Source organism: Mchenga conophoros, linkage group LG16, assembly GCF_057382185.1.
Source record: "Mchenga conophoros isolate Kocher_MC1m ecotype Shallow Benthic linkage group LG16, M_conophoros_male_GT1.1, whole genome shotgun sequence".
In the NCBI taxonomy this organism is placed as follows: Eukaryota; Metazoa; Chordata; class Actinopteri; order Cichliformes; family Cichlidae; genus Mchenga; species Mchenga conophoros.
Genome location: NC_140541.1, coordinates 1,374,571 through 1,390,895, shown reverse-complemented (window position 1 = coordinate 1,390,895; position 16,325 = coordinate 1,374,571). Strand labels below are relative to the sequence as shown.

The following is a 16,325-nucleotide window of genomic DNA, read 5'->3' as shown; positions in this document are numbered from 1 at the left end:
AAACCCAAATCTACAACCAGAGTTCACACTCTTAAAGCATGTTTTTGTGTGGTTTTTGCTGTGCTTTTGTAGTTCAGTGACTTTTTTGTGCAGTTCAGGTTGCTTTTCTGGATCAGGGAGTTGAGCTGAGATGTATCTGTCCACAAAGTCACAGACAGTTTGGTCGTCATCCACATCTACTTCTACCTTTTCTTGAATCCACAGCAACATGTGTATATGCGGACTACCTCTGTGCTGGAACTCAACTCTGTAAAAGTAATCAATGATCTCACCAAGGGGCTGTGCAGGAGAAAAAAGCAAATCTCTGAACAAAGCCTCAACACGTTTATCAAACATTCGCATGGTAGTTACTGGATTTGATCTTAGAATTTCACACTTTTCTGACCAGTCCAGGGCTTCAAAATCAACCTCTTCACCTTGCTGTCTCTTTATTGCTTGAATCACTTCAGGCCATCTCATCTCAGCAGCAGAGAAAGTGACAAAGAACTGAGGTGTTCCTATTTGACGAATCATACTGAATAAATCTTTGGTAGTTTTCTGCCAGTAAGCTGGAGTTCCTCTGAGTGGCTGCATAAATCTGATTGCATCTTTATTTCTTACCAGCTTCTCTACTTCTGTCTTACTTTGTAACATTCCTGATGTGATTTTGCGTCCATCTTTGGTCATAGTTTTACCTTTCCTTAGCTGTATTGTCATGCTGGAATTAGCCAAATGTATTTCAGTGACAAACTGTGAGAAAAACAGGTAATTTGTGTCTTTAGCAAATCTTGCATCAGTGTTGAAAAGCCTTGACTTGAAGTAAGCACTTGGTGTGAGTTTAAGAAGTCTCTTTTCATCCAGTGTATTCTGACCAGTAGGAAACTGCACAGGAAATGCCATGGCTTCCAAATGAGGAGTTCTGAAGAAGCTGACAGGATTGTTTCTTTCTGCAGGAGCTACACAATATGTGTTATCACTGAAACAGAGAATCTCTTCTGAAATGTCTACAGGCTGCAGACAACTTTCTAGAGCAAAACCTCCATTGTTCAAATCACTTTCTGGTTCCTCTGGATTTTGTTCCTCTGGTTGTTCATCACAGGATGGCATATTAATATCTTGTTCTATTTCAGACTCGTTTTCGCACAAAAGGGCATCTTTTTCATAGTTGTCAATTTCCATTAAATCTTCTTCATTATAATCATCACTTGCCATGCTGGCTTCATCACTGCTGTCATCATCAGGTAACGTTGGATCACAAAGCAATGCATCATCTCTAATAACAATATCTGTGTACTGTGGATGAATTTGTTTCAGTTTACGCAGGGCTTCAATGAGTTTAGACCAGGTGACAGTCTGGAACAGCTGATGGCCTTTGTAGCACAGTCGTCTTTTCAGCTTTATCCTGATTATCTGTGAATGGTTTCTGAGCCTCGGTAGAGAGTCAACTGTTTGTTGGACTTCAGATGGTACACACACCACATTACCACGTATGAGTCTCTGTCTGCCCTTTGGAAGTGGAATAATCTTAGCAAAAGGTATGCATTTGGCAATCAGATGTCTCTCCAGAATGTTGAGATCACAAAGTTCAGCTGGAATATCCTGCAGTTCTAAACCATTGACAGCAGCAAGCCTTGGCATGCGTCCACTTTTGAGGGAACTGTGACACGTGTGACAGATATACTCCTTTTTTCTCTCAACGGGAAAGCTGCAGTGATCATTACATGCTTCATCACACACATGAACAAATTTACCAGTTAGACACTGCTGAGCTACAGTCTGGTGTTTTGAGTAATTTTCTCTTTTGCAGATTTTCACCTGATTAGGAAAAGAAGCTTTTAGACAAACAGTACAAACATAAGATGGTGCTGACTTAATGTTTGATCTGAAACGAGATATGGCCTCATTCATTAAACTGTTATCTGGATGACACTGTAAACTTTCAGCTGGTCGATGCATCTGACGATATTTTCGTTTTATGTTCATTGCACATCTGATATTATGCATCTGTCTGAAAGAAAAACTGTTCCAATATTTTACTCTCATTCGTTCTCTCATATTCTCTTTGTGTTGTTGCTGAAATTGTCTCTCTTCTCCATAACGTTTGGTGATGTAAGATATTTTTTTCTTTTTAAATTCTTCACTTTCTTTATATAGTTTATATACATATGACCTCATGCAGGCTTTATGTTTCTCTCTGAATTCAACAGAACTTCTATATGTTCTTCTTATACGTTCTTTCTGCTTTTCTCGGAATATAGAAGACTCTCTATATGTTCTTCTTATACGTTCTTTCTGCTTTTCTCGGAATATAGGATTGTCTTTGTATGTCCTTATGACACATTCCCTTTTTTTCTCTCTAATTTTAGCACTTTCTCTATACAGCCTTTTCATTTGCTCCTTCTGTTTTTCCTTAAAATCATCTCTTTCTTTATAGATCTTTCTCAAATGTTCTGTCTGTTTCTCTCTATATGTAGCATTTACTTTATACAGATTATTTTTGTATACTCTCTTTTTCTGTCTGTGATTTGGATCATTAGACTTTCTACTGGAATTTCTTTTCTTTGCCTTAAAGCTTTCATCAAAAGTGTACATCTCCCTTTCCTTCCTTTTCTGATTTTCCTTTCTTTGTGGTAATTTCTGTTGGGCCACTGACCTTCTCCTCATTTTTTGTGCTTCCTGTTTATTACGTTTCAAAATTTTATGTGGCACTTCCTGTGTTGCCTTAGTTGAACAGGAGGCAGTGTTTGAATCATTCTGAGGAACAGCATCTGATACTACCTGAGTTTCTCTCACAGAAGATGCAGATGTTTCTTTCTGTAAATAATCAGAAGCACGATTCTTGTTTTCAGTAGCAGCTGTCTCATCTGAAGAATCCACTCTGGATGATGTCACTTCAGTGATTACAGTCTCCGTAACAGTTTTCCGTGTCTGCTCAGTGGTTGTTTGGGAATTTAATTCATGGACAGGTTCATTTAAAGCTGCGGCTGGAACACTTGCAGCGGTTCGTCTGTATTCGGTGGTTTGATCAGCATCTCTTTGGTAAGGAGCGTTTTGACTGTGAAACTCGATTGGCTGTAGCTCATAGGTACAGGTTGGTGCGATGCTAAACTTTCGGTACAAGCATTTGATCCTGTCAATCATGTCGTTAAGACGTGTGAATTTTAACATCACTGCAGTTCCACCACTTACATCTAGCGACAATGGCATTCCTGTAGACTTACGTGGGTGAGGATCAAAATATGCGTATTCACCTGAAGTCAGCCTGGAAACTGCAATGGCTGTTCCTCCCATGACTAGCAAAGCATAGCAAATGTCTGAAGCCAAACACTGTAGTCCCTGTTCAAGGCTCGGAAGATGATCTGTACCGTCAAATGTGCCATAAAGAGCAAACTGAGACATGTCGACTTGATACTCGTGTCTGCGGCTGATGATCACAGTGGGAAGTTCATCACAGGCTAGAAACACGCTGTTCACAAACCTCTTTCTGGCATCTGAATACACGGCATGGCCTTTGTCCAACACACGGTTAAGATCTGCTCTGGTAATGAATTCATCCTCGTGTAAGAATGACAGGAAAACCAAACTGTTCGCCATGCATTGCTGATTCCGGTACTTTCCATACTTAGCATTGGCCTGGCTTCGGGATGCACAGATGCTACTCACTCGTGGACGACTTTCACTGTTTGTAACCTGTACATGAGACGGTCCTGGAGCTTCTCCATCATGCTGCGTTTGCACAGTTAGCTGGGGTTCAGTCTGGATTACCTGCTGTACTTTAGCATTTGGCACCGATGATGAGCAAACACCTCTCTTTACCACATCTGCATAAGACACTGCGGCTGTCTGAACGCTGAGCTGCACTTCTGGACTGGGAATACTTGTAACAGACACCTTTACCTGCTCACCGGTCTGAGAAAGATTTACCTGTTCCTTCTGCTTTTGCCATCTAAGCTTCTGGGACTGTGACCTTTGACCTTTCCTTGGCATTTTGTGCAAGTACAAACTGGACCTTATATGTATTTATACACAAATGTATACAAAAATCAACCTGTAAACACTGAAAAACTCCTCAAGTTTCTATTAAATGGATAAATGTAAAACTATACAAATGGTAAAGTGTTCTTATAACTGTTTAATTGATGTAAAAGGCTGACTTAAATACAAACTCAATATAAAAGTTATTGAAAGATCTTTAAAAAGTTTTATTGTAGCTTTTTCAAAAACTGTATATTATACTTTTTTTTTTTAACCAGACTGGTTAATGAATAGGTCTATACTTCTGTGAAGTAATATGCAGAATAAATCTCAACAATCAATCAACAGGCTATAATAAAACTCTTAGTTTTAAAGTAGACTTTGTGTAAATCTTTCAGATATCTAAAATCTAAAGCAAATATAAGGAGCTGTGGTGGTGTAGTGATCAGATGACAGGCGATGAGGATTCTTCAGCTGGATGTTCTGCAGCAGTCAGGAAACAGGAAGTCTGGGTTCTCAGGGCAGCCTCTAGATGACAATTGTAACTGAATACTTACACTGAGTGACAAAAAAAGGGTTTGTCCTTAAATAATAATAGTTTAAACTTGTAGTCAAATGTTATAGCCAGTGAAACAGACTTGAAAAATGTATTTGAATCTAATTTAATATTTATCTAAATAGAGCAGTCTGAATGTATATATTACAAAATAACCAGATTGTCTTATTACAAATAAACCTTTAAGAGGTGTATATTTTATATAATTTCTCAAAGTAATTGCACCTGTAAGCCAAACAGCCAATCAATGTTTATTCCAAAGTGTAATGCAAAATTAAAATGACAAATTTAGGGCTGTGTAAATAGTTTCTACAGTGACTTCTACTGTACTGTATATTCAACTTCTTACTTGTAATTTCCAGTAAAATGAGTGGATATGAGAGAGTTTAACGACAGGAAAGAAGGAGCAGTGAGAGCAGAGATCTCTCAGATTTCTGAAAACAGATCGTCGAAGTTGCGGTAACTTCAATTTCCAAAAACTTGGTTTGTTGTCAACCTTGGTTTGTTGTCAAACTTGGTTTCTTGTCAAACTAGGGCTTATGCTTGTCAAAATTAGATAGAGTACATGGCGGAGAAATGATAGAAGATAGAATCCCTTGTCAAAAAAGATGGAGCAGGGAGAGGGAGAGTGATAGGACAGACTGAAATTGCTTGTTAATGGCTTGTCAAAGATAGAGGGAGAGGGTTTTCTGCAGCAGGTCACCTGTAAGACAAAAAGGGACTGGAATTAGGCATATTTCCAATAAACATGGCTTTCCAGTATTTTTCAAACTATAAGTCACACTTGAAATCCTTTAGTTTTCTCAAAAATCAACAGTTTACCTTATGTATTAATTCTGGCTGTGCTTACTGACCTCAACCCAATTTTATGTGCTACACGGCGCTCAAACATCTGTCAAAATGTTTTAGGTATGACTTTGGAAAGCTACAAAGCTGCAGCGCTTGATGGATTGTTGGAGCATTACAGCTACAGTAGTCAGGAGCCTCGCCGAGTAATTCGTATTGTCCTTAAACATAATATTATGGTGTGTGTATGAGGACCTGGCATCTGTTTACAGACATGCGTACGAAGCAGATTTCAAAACCGATCAATCCATGAAGAATTTGATAGATTTGTGGAAGAGGACTGAAAAGAGAAAGTGAGTGTACTGTTCTGTGTTACCAGTGAAAAATGTTGAGAGTTATTGTGAATGAGTTGAATAGTTTGAGTTGTCTGAATATTTGGTTAGCTGCATACACCTTATAATCCGAAAAATACAGTACATACAGGGCTTTACATATTGAAGAGTTCCACAGTACATTATTGGACTGAACTGATTGAAAATGCTCAAAAATGGTGGTGGACGTGTTCTAAAGAAATTTTTACATTCTATTAACACAATAAAAACAAACAGTGTCTCTAAACCAAGATGTGCTGCTACAATAACCTACTGTAAATATCATATGGTCCAACAAAACCCACACATTGAGGTTAGAGCAGACAGTTTCAGACCACCTGCTTAAAATTTATGCCACATCACAGGTTATTTAATCCCCAAAGTACCTGTGACAACAGTACATGATAATATCTGGGCACACAGAAACAGGGATTTGAGATCCGTTAACATAAAAGTAAACAATACTTTACTCAGAATGACTTTTGACAAAATGAGAAATTTGGAGATGGATGGTTCCTACAAAGCAGTTTCTACATATTTCAGTCACATGTTTAATGCACAGCCATAAGCACTCCACTAAATCTAGGACACACTTATAATTGTCGATTTAAAGGCCTAATTAAAAATGTAGTATGACGATAATTTCTTTGTAGATCATTTAATCATAAAATACAGAAATGAGTGCTGTATCTGTGCTTTTGATTTTTTCCAGTCATCAACAAAATCTTTAATTAAAAGACTAATTCAAAGAGCAGTTTTCAGACAGTGACTTAATTTAATGAAGAGAAAGAAGCTTTGGAAATCCACAAGGCCCTACTTGAAGACTTAATTGTACCTAAACTGCTGTTCATGAGCTGCTCTAATGTGAAAAAATATGCGCTGCTACAATAACCTACCGACCTCTGTAGGTCTGGAAATGTTTCCACAGACTTTTCTAGGATTTGATGACTTTTGATGATCACCAATAGCTGTGCTCACTCACAGCACTACACTGAATCTCCTATAATGAGAAACATTTCTCACCATTGCACCTCAGACACCTTTACTTACCAGACTTGAGACGATCAGATCAGCAGTCTAGAGAAAGGAAACAATTCATCAGATCACTGTTTGATGATTCAGACTGTTGAGCCTCTTCCCACACAATCCAATTTACTGTGACAAAAATTAACTAGTAAAATTCTTAATTTATTTAAGGCTTTATGAGCTTACTGTAGTCTAAAGAGGAGATAAATGAACTGCAGCGTCTCACATGGCTATAGCAAGTGTAATAAAGGCATTCATTACTACAGAAGTAAAAAGAATAGGCACCAATATTTGTTGGCACAAGTGCAGGATATACCAAATATTTCCTAAACAGAAGCTTTGTGGCTCCAACATTTTCTACAACAGGTCAGTACTAGTAAAGTGTGAAAGCCAAAACTTTTCAAAATGTTAGATACAAAGTAATTATATAAATCAGAAGCAACAGAAAACCTCATCATGTCTGATATGAATATACCTTTAAATATTGACATGTTACAATAGCAGAGGTGCACCATGTTTTGTAATTAAAATTAAATGTCTTAAATTTTTACACTAAAAAGTCCTTTCATTATACCTGTTGCTAGGAATATTTATGTATTTTGCAGTCACCTTTTTGGCAACTTTTCTATTAAATTTTAAAACACATATTCACCAAATAAGTGATAAACTAATTAGACACACTGGCTGTAATTGTTACGGCCGAGACCGTTTCAGACGAGTGACAGGACTCAAACGCAAGACGCCGAACAGCTCGTAAGTATATTTTAAGAATAATGTTTAATGTTTACACAAAATATTCATAAACAAAAGGTGAGCGTAGACGTTAAACTAAATAACGATCTGGTCCGGGTCAGAGAGGACAGCTATTCCGGGGATTGGACTGGAAAGCAAGTCACAAAGGGTCCAGGAAAAGGTCGGGGTCACTGTAACAGAATGCAGATGTTCAAACATAGATAAGGAGGCATATGAATATGTTGTTTGGCTCAGAATCCTCCTTCGTACTGCGTACTTGCCAACGGAGGTCGGAAATGACATAGAGGGGTGAGTAGTCCGGGTGTGTAAATCCAAAAACTCCTGGCGTGGAGGCAGAGAGGCAGGTAGGTAATTTTGGTAATAGCCTAAGGGACTGCCAGAAGGTCCAGCATCCAAGTAGAAGCTCTTCGCCAGGGGTTGACAGTTAGGTGTAGCTGAAAAAGGAGGCGCACAAAAAACAAACATACAGTGAGGCAAGGTGATTCAAAAAAACACGTAGGGAATTTATGGTGGTGGCCTGCACTGACTGATGTTTAGCAGAGAATCTGGCGAAGAGAGATTGAGAACGCTGGCCTTATGAGTCCCCGGCTAATTACCCACAGATGTAAGAGATCAGCAAAAACACTGAGGCCCCTCCCAGGGGTGGAGACGCCGGCTCGGAGGGAGACACACTGGCACACACCCGGACCATGACAGTAACCCCCCTCAAGGGACGCCACCCGGCGGCCGACCAGCACCCGCCCCACGACGTGACCTAAGAAAATCAGAAACCATCACAGAGTCAAGCATCAAAGAACGAGGAACCCAAGAACGCTCCTCCGGCCCATAACCCTCCCAGTCCACCAAAAACTGCAGCCCCCTACCCCGCCGCCGCACATCCAGAATGCGCCGGACAGAAAACGCAGGGTGCCCGTCAATGAGCCGGGCGGGAGGCGGGGGCACCGGAGGCGGGCACAGACGACTAGACACCACCGGCTTCACCTGAGAAACGTGAAAGACCGGGTGAACCCTCAAGGCAGCAGGCAAACGGAGCTTGACAGCCGTAGGGCTGAGGACCCTGTCCACAGAATAGGGGCCGATGTAACGAGGAGACAACTTGCGGGAGGATGCCCTGAGAGGGATGTCTTTCGCGGCGAGCCACACCTTCTGTCCAGGTGAGTAAACAGGCGCAGGAGACCGGCGACGGTCGGCACAGCTACGTTGGCGAGCCACAGCTCGCAACAGCGCCTCCCGCGTACGAGACCAGACCCGACGGCAGCGCTGTAGATGATGCTGGACCGAGGGGACAGCAAGATCAGCCTCCTCCTCCGGAAACAGGGGCGGCTGATAACCCAAAGAGGCCTCGAACGGTGACAACCCAGTAGCAGACGAAACCAAGGAGTTGTGGGCATATTCCACCCACGGCAGATACGAGGCCCAAGTCGCAGGGTTATGACAGGTCACACAGCGGAGCGCAGCCTCAAGCTCCTGATTTAAACGTTCCGTCTGGCCGTTCGTCTGAGGATGGTAACCAGAGCTCAGACAAGGCCTGGCCCCCAAAGCAGCGCAAAAAGAACCCCAAACTTGGGACGAGAACTGCGGACCCCTGTCCGAAACTATTTCCACAGGAATGCCATGAAGCCGAAAAACATGGTCCAACAACAACGTAGACGTCTCAGCCGCAGTGGGCAACTTCTCCAAAGCGACGAAATGAGCAGCCTTAGAAAACCGATCCACGACCGAGAGAATAGTGGTCTTCCCAGCCGAAACCGGGAGTCCCGTAACAAAATCCAGGGCGATGTGGGACCAAGGGCGATGAGGCGTAGATAACGGCTGCAACAGCCCAGCAGGACGGTGAGTACGCGACTTACACCTGGCACACACAGGGCACGCAGCCACATATTCCCGAACATCTTTGTCCAGAGTGGCCCACCAAAAATGTCTCTTAACCATAGAAGTCGTCCTGCCCCTGCCCGGGTGACACGCAAACCTCGAAGCGTGCACCCATTCCAGTACCTTGGAGCGAGCAGCCGCGGGAACAAAACGCCGGTTAGTCGGTCCCGTGCCCGGATCCGGTTCCGTCCGGAGGCCCCGGTTGATGGCGTCCTCCACCTCCCAGGTAATAGCTCCCACCGTACAGCCGGCCGGAAGAATGGTGGAAAACTCCGCCGGACCCGTGTCAGAGTCAAACTGCCGAGAGAGGGCATCCGGTTTGGTGTTTCTGGAACCCGGGCGATAGGAAATGGAAAAGTTAAAACGTGCGAAAAACAGCGACCAACGAGCTTGACGTGCATTCAACCTCTTCGCACCGCGTAGGTACGTCAAGTTCTTATGATCCGTCCACACCAGGAACGGTAGCGCCGCGCCTTCCAGATGATGACGCCACTCCTCCAACGCCAACTTAACGGCAAGCAGTTCCCGGTCCCCCACATCATAGTTCCGTTCCGCTGGTGAAAGCCGCCGAGAGAAAAAGGCGCACGGCCGTAGCTTAGAGGAGGGGCCGGCACGTTGTGAAAGCACAGCCCCCACCCCCACATCAGAAGCATCCACCTCCACAATAAAAGCCTTAGACGGATCGGGTTGAGCGAGGATGGGCGCAGTAGAAAACAGATGTTTCAGCTTCGTGAACGCGCTGTCTGCTTCGGCGGACCAGCCGAACGGAAGCTTCGTAGAGGTAAGGCGTGTAAGCGGAGCCGCCACCAGACTGTAGTTCCTTATGAACCGACGATAGAAATTTGCAAATCCCAAAAACCCCTGGAGTTGCTTGCGAGTAGAAGGCACAGGCCAGTCTGTGACCGCCTTCACCTTAGCCGGATCCGTCTTCACCTGCCCCCCTGCCAAAATGTAACCCAGGAAAGAGACCGATGTCAAATGAAACTCACATTTCTCAACCTTGGCATACAGTCTGTTTTCCAAGAGGCGTTGAAGGACAGCTCGGACATGTGAATGATGCTCAGCCAAAGTTTTAGAAAAAATAAGAATGTCATCTAAATAGACGAACACAAAACGGTCGAGGAAATCCCGTAGGACATCATTTATTAGGGCCTGAAACACCGCTGGAGCGTTCGTTAAACCGAAAGGCATAACGAGATACTCGAAATGACCCAGGGGGGTGTTAAACGCGGTCTTCCACTCGTCTCCCTGACGGATTCGCACCAAATGATAAGCATTGCGAAGATCTAACTTAGTGAACACCGTGGCACCCTGTAGCGATTCAACAGCGGAGCTAATGAGTGGCAAGGGATACTTATTTTTAATAGTGACGTCATTCAAGCCCCTGAAATCAATACACGGCCGAAGAGACCCATCCTTCTTGTCTACAAAAAAAAACCCAGCCGCCACGGGGGATGAAGACGGACGGATTAACCCAGCCGCTAGTGAATCCCTAATATACTCCTCCATCGCAGCACGTTCAGGCCTAGAGATACTATATAACCGGCTCTTGGGCAGGGACGCTCCGGGGAGCAAATCAATCGCACAGTCATAAGGGCGATGGGGCGGTAGGGACTGCGCTTTGATCTTACTGAATACTTCCCGCAAATCATGATACTCAGGCGGCACCCCTGAGAGATCGGGGACATATTCGTCAGTCCCCGTAGCCTCCCCCGGGCCGGGAAAATGGGCGGAAGTCAGACAATTGGAGTGGCAAAAAGGGCTCCAGCTGACAACCCTTTGCCCCTCCCAATCCAAGTGCGGATTGTGTAAGCACAGCCAGGGATAACCCAAAGTGAGCGGAGTATCAGGTGAATCGAGGACAAAAAAGGTGAGTTTCTCCCTATGATTCCCCGAAGTGCACAGTGACACTGGACCAGTGTGAAAAGAAATTTTAGTGAAAACCTGGTTATTAATCGCTCTAACTGGAATGGGCGGCTCAAGGCGCACGAGCGGAACGCCTAATCGTTCAGCAAGATCGAGACTGATTAAATTCTGTTCAGAACCAGAATCTAATAAGGCTGTGCATGAATGAGTAATCTGTAGCATCTCCAAGGTGACAGGGAGTTGTAAACGGGGTTTCTGACCAGAATTCGAACCGCCCACCCGTATCCCCGATTCTACCGGCGGGCGACACCTTTTCCCTCCTTCGGGCATGCAGCAATCAAGTGTTCCAGCGAGCCACAGTAAAAACAGGCATGAGCCCGACGCCGCCGCTCCCTCTCCTCCGGTGTCAACCGTGACCGGCCAATCTGCATAGGCTCCGGCTCGGGATTAGTGACGTAAGCCGAGGCGACAAACTCATGCGAGTCCACAGTCGGAGGCGGCGACGGTGACGTACCCGGAAACGAGCGCGGTAAACGGCGCTGGGATTTGTAGTTCCTGTCCCTCTCCCTGTCACGCAACCTGTTGTCAATGCGAAGGGAGAGGGACGCCAGTTCCTCAAAAGATTTTGGCTCATCACGGGAGGCAAGCTGGTCTTTCATACCCTCGTTCAATGCCCGTAAAAACACCCCACGCAGAGCGTCGTCAGGCCAACCGGTTTCGGCGGCGGCAGTACGAAAATCAATCAAAAAATCAGCAACCCTCTGACGGCCCTGGCGAAGATCCAGCAGCCTCTGCGCAGAACTACCCTCAGAAATGGGGTGCGCAAACGTTTTCTGGAATTCCCCCAAAAACACCTCATAAGAACAGGTTAACAAAGGATTCTTCGATAGATACGCCTCCGCCCACTTAAGTGCACGATTACGCAGTTTACCCACCAAATAAGATATCTTATTAGAATCCGCAACAAATGTGCGTGGAGAACGACCGAAAACAAGGTCGACCTGAAGCAAAAACCCGCTACAACTCCCTGGATCCCCTGAAAATGGTTCGGGCTCCGGGGACGTAGCATCACGGAAAGCTGATGTAGGTGGAGATGCAACGGCAACAGGTTGAGGCAGAGGAGCTGGTGTACCGGAGTCTTGGCCCGCGGGGCCCGAGGCGGAACCAGCAGCAGTAGAAATATCCGCTTGTAGAGCCTGGAGGGACTCCAGTATTTTACTTTGACCATCTCTAAGAGTCTGCTGCTGGGCTAACAGGAACTGAATAGATTGTTCATGACTTCCTAATATCGCCCCCTGCCTCTGAATGGCTGACCGTTCCGCGTCTGCTGAGTCCATAACTACTGGCCAGATTCTACTGTTACGGCCGAGACCGTTTCAGACGAGTGACAGGACTCAAACGCAAGACGCCGAACAGCTCGTAAGTATATTTTAAGAATAATGTTTAATGTTTACACAAAATATTCATAAACAAAAGGTGAGCGTAGACGTTAAACTAAATAACGATCTGGTCCGGGTCAGAGAGGACAGCTATTCCGGGGATTGGACTGGAAAGCAAGTCACAAAGGGTCCAGGAAAAGGTCGGGGTCACTGTAACAGAATGCGGATGTTCAAACATAGATAAGGAGGCATATGAATATGTTGTTTGGCTCAGAATCCTCCTTCGTACTGCGTACTTGCCAACGGAGGTCGGAAATGACATAGAGGGGTGAGTAGTCCGGGTGTGTAAATCCAAAAACTCCTGGCGTGGAGGCAGAGAGGCAGGTAGGTAATTTTGGTAATAGCCTAAGGGACTGCTAGAAGGTCCAGCATCCAAGTAGAAGCTCTTCGCCAGGGGTTGACAGTTAGGTGTAGCTGAAAAAGGAGGCGCACAAAAAACAAACATACAGTGAGGCAAGGTGATTCAAAAAAACACGTAGGGAATTTATGGTGGTGGCCTGCACTGACTGATGTTTAGCAGAGAATCTGGCGAAGAGAGATTGAGAACGCTGGCCTTATGAGTCCCCGGCTAATTACCCACAGATGTAAGAGATCAGCAAAAACACTGAGGCCCCTCCCAGGGGTGGAGACGCCGGCTCGGAGGGAGACACACTGGCACACACCCGGACCATGACAGTAATGTACCTAACAATGTCCACTCACACCTCTGGTTCTCTTAGTTTTTCATTATTGCTTAACTGTACAAAATACTTCTACAGTGTTCTGACTTTAATGTAACACATCAGCAGAATTTGAGAGACAATATGAATCAATCACTGTGCAGCTCTTAAGTGTTTGAGCAACCACTTATACCGACTCCCCTAAAACACTTTCATTGTTTTGTCTGCTACTTAAATCCACAAACATAAGGAGAAAATGAACAACTGACATTTAGCTGTATGTTTGGATTTGATAAGCCATAAGAAATTGAAATCATACATAAATGGGCTATTAAACTTCAGGGACATTTTCAGGGACAGTCAGAGGTCCCGTGTGAGGACTTTGCTGCTACGTGTAATAAATCCTGACTTTGTGTTTTTGCCAATCAGTAAATGGAAACATATCACAAAAAGTCAAACTACTGTATGTAAGTTGCCACATGTGCTACGCAATGCCAGGTTCATACTGCTTCAGTTACAATCACTGTTTACTTACCAGCAAAGGCAAAACCAAAGATCTCTTTCACTCTGTGTAACAAAAGACAAAGCACAAAAATACAGAATGAGACAACTCAAATCAGCATCACAGTCAATACTGCATCACTCTGTGTAGTTCAAAAGATTCAGTACACTTCTTTGTTTACCACAGCAACAAACAACTCACCTTTTTCTACACCTTATTAAAGATTACTGTCTTCATTAAGGTAAAATGTGGTTTCATCCATTTGTAATAAGCCACACACGTCTCTTAGTTATGTGATAGCTCTATTAGTTTGGTGCTATTAGATAACACAATAGATTTAATGTGCAATGATTTGCTACACCTAGCTCTGCACACTTTATCAAATTCTGACATCACAATTTCAAAGTATGAACAATCATAAATGAAAGCTTGGATGATATATTTGTAGGCTTCAACATTTGAGTTGGTCTGCATTCAAATTCTGCTTCCTAAAAATATTATCACCTGCACACAGTATCATTTAATATGCTGTTGTTTTAAATATCTACATATCATATTTATAATATTAATGGTGCACTGCTGCATTTTATTTATTTGAAGGTGGACTTTTTTATATTTCGTTAATTTTTCACAAAGTGAGAAGTTAAACAGAACTGCAGGTGTAGGTTTTATTTAAAAAAAACAACCTGCACAAACAAGTGCTCGTTAAACAGTTCTTAAAATTTAACTAAAAAACTAAAATTAACTAATTAAAAAAAAAGTTCTTGTTAAGTGATGTTATTATTCTTATATTATGTGTTTCATCCTCACTCTCTCTCTCCCTTCTGTTAATTAACCCATAGCACAAAAACACACGGTACAGGCACGTGACTCTTTTTGCTTTCAGTCAGAGTGTGTCCCAAAATGTCGGCTGCATCCTCTTTTTTTTTTTTTTTTTTAAACTTTATTTATCACATTTTAGACATACAGTCAAGTCGGCTGCATCCTCCGGAGGCCGCATTTGAAGGCCGATTACGTCACAGCCAGTCGACGAAGGCTGTCCCAAATGCGTCCTTCATTTCCCCGAATAAAGTTTTAACATTTTTAGGCGAGAACGTAGCGGTGTAAATTACAAATATCTGATTGGTTTATCAAGACATCGCATATTTGCAAAAGTGTGCCGACGTTTTCAGAGACGTCTGTCACCCACCGGCTCGATAGCAAGCGGGGAGGAGGGTTCAGACCCCTGCTCTTTCGCTACTCAGGTTAAACATGATATACAAGTCACTCGGATAACTTAAAAATGTAATTGTTTGCCTTTTTCTGTGTTTTATTTGTTCTGGAGTAAATCGGTTTGGCTGAGATCAAAGTTATTAGATTATTAGATTAAATAAAGCTTTATTAATCAATCCGGTGGGTTCCTCCGGGATTTTCACACAGCTCAATAAACGTTAAACGGTCGAGAATTTACGCCAGTGTCCTGTTATATCTTAAATAGCAAGGAGCAGACGGCCGAGTTTATTAAACTCCAGCGAGACAGCAGTGATGCAAATCTTAAGGCTAGACCGTCCAGTTTCACAGCCTTCTCGGTCTTTGAAGGACCCGGCCCACGTAGACCGCGAAGGCCGGGTCCTCTGAAAGATGCAGCCAACGTTTTGGGACACAGCTAATGGCGGTAAAATGGCTACTTTGAAGTTGCCGACCCTGCTGCTTCAGCAGCTAATCGGCTCATTACCGCACAACCGAAAGAATGAGGCCGTTTTTAACTGACTGATTTGTGAAGAGAACAAACTTCAGCTTCCCTAACAGACTCAGAAACATTAACACACCGAATGAACCAAATACAACACAATAACTGTAATAAACAATCAAATGAACCATATTAATTTCACACTGGGCCTATAGCAGCTAGGCTAGGCGTTAGGGCTAGCATACCAAACACTCCTTTTAAATAGTAAAATTACAACGTTTCACTAAAAAGCAGCCATTGTGTTACTTTAACATGACTTATACTTCGACTGGCTTCATAAGTCACTAACAACAACTGGGTAAATCCCTCATACAGCTTATAGACATTTCATTTAATTTCAGAGAGACAGAGAAGGAGAACTTACCGGCACGGATAGAGCTGAGAGTGGGCGGAGATTCAGGAGTCAGGCAGAGACGTTAAAAAAGAGGCATTCACGGGTAGTGGGAAACTCCGCAATTACACAAAGTTGGCACGGAAAACATGAAAAATATATGTAAATTTAAATATTATTTAAATTGATTTTTTTGCAACAAAAAGCAACTAGCAGAAATTTAATTCTATAAGTTTAATAAATGTTTCAAACAGGATTCTTTGAATTTGAAATAATGGTTAAAAGACATAAATAAATATAAGGTCATTATGTTAAAATGTACTTTATTATGATAGATTTATTTAACTGACTGCAGTAATAAGAACAGTCTTCTTCTGAACACCAACACCAAGGAGCTGGTGTTGGTGATCGCCTAAGCATCCTCACAGTAGGAGCTGCAGAGGCTCCACTCACTCCACTGCAGGACTCAAGAGGTTCAGGA

General features: G+C 43.3%; 1 long non-coding RNA gene across 1 annotated transcript; it reads right to left on the bottom strand.

The window, feature by feature from the left end:
* Positions 1–4,601: 4,601 nt before the first annotated feature.
* Positions 4,602–13,915, bottom strand: LOC146556050 (uncharacterized). The gene is made up of 3 exons (XR_014888969.1): positions 13,818–13,915; positions 6,718–6,744; positions 4,602–5,213 (listed from the first exon to the last, which is right to left on the bottom strand). It is a non-coding gene; the product is annotated as an uncharacterized LOC146556050 (long non-coding RNA).
* Positions 13,916–16,325: the final 2,410 nt, after the last annotated feature.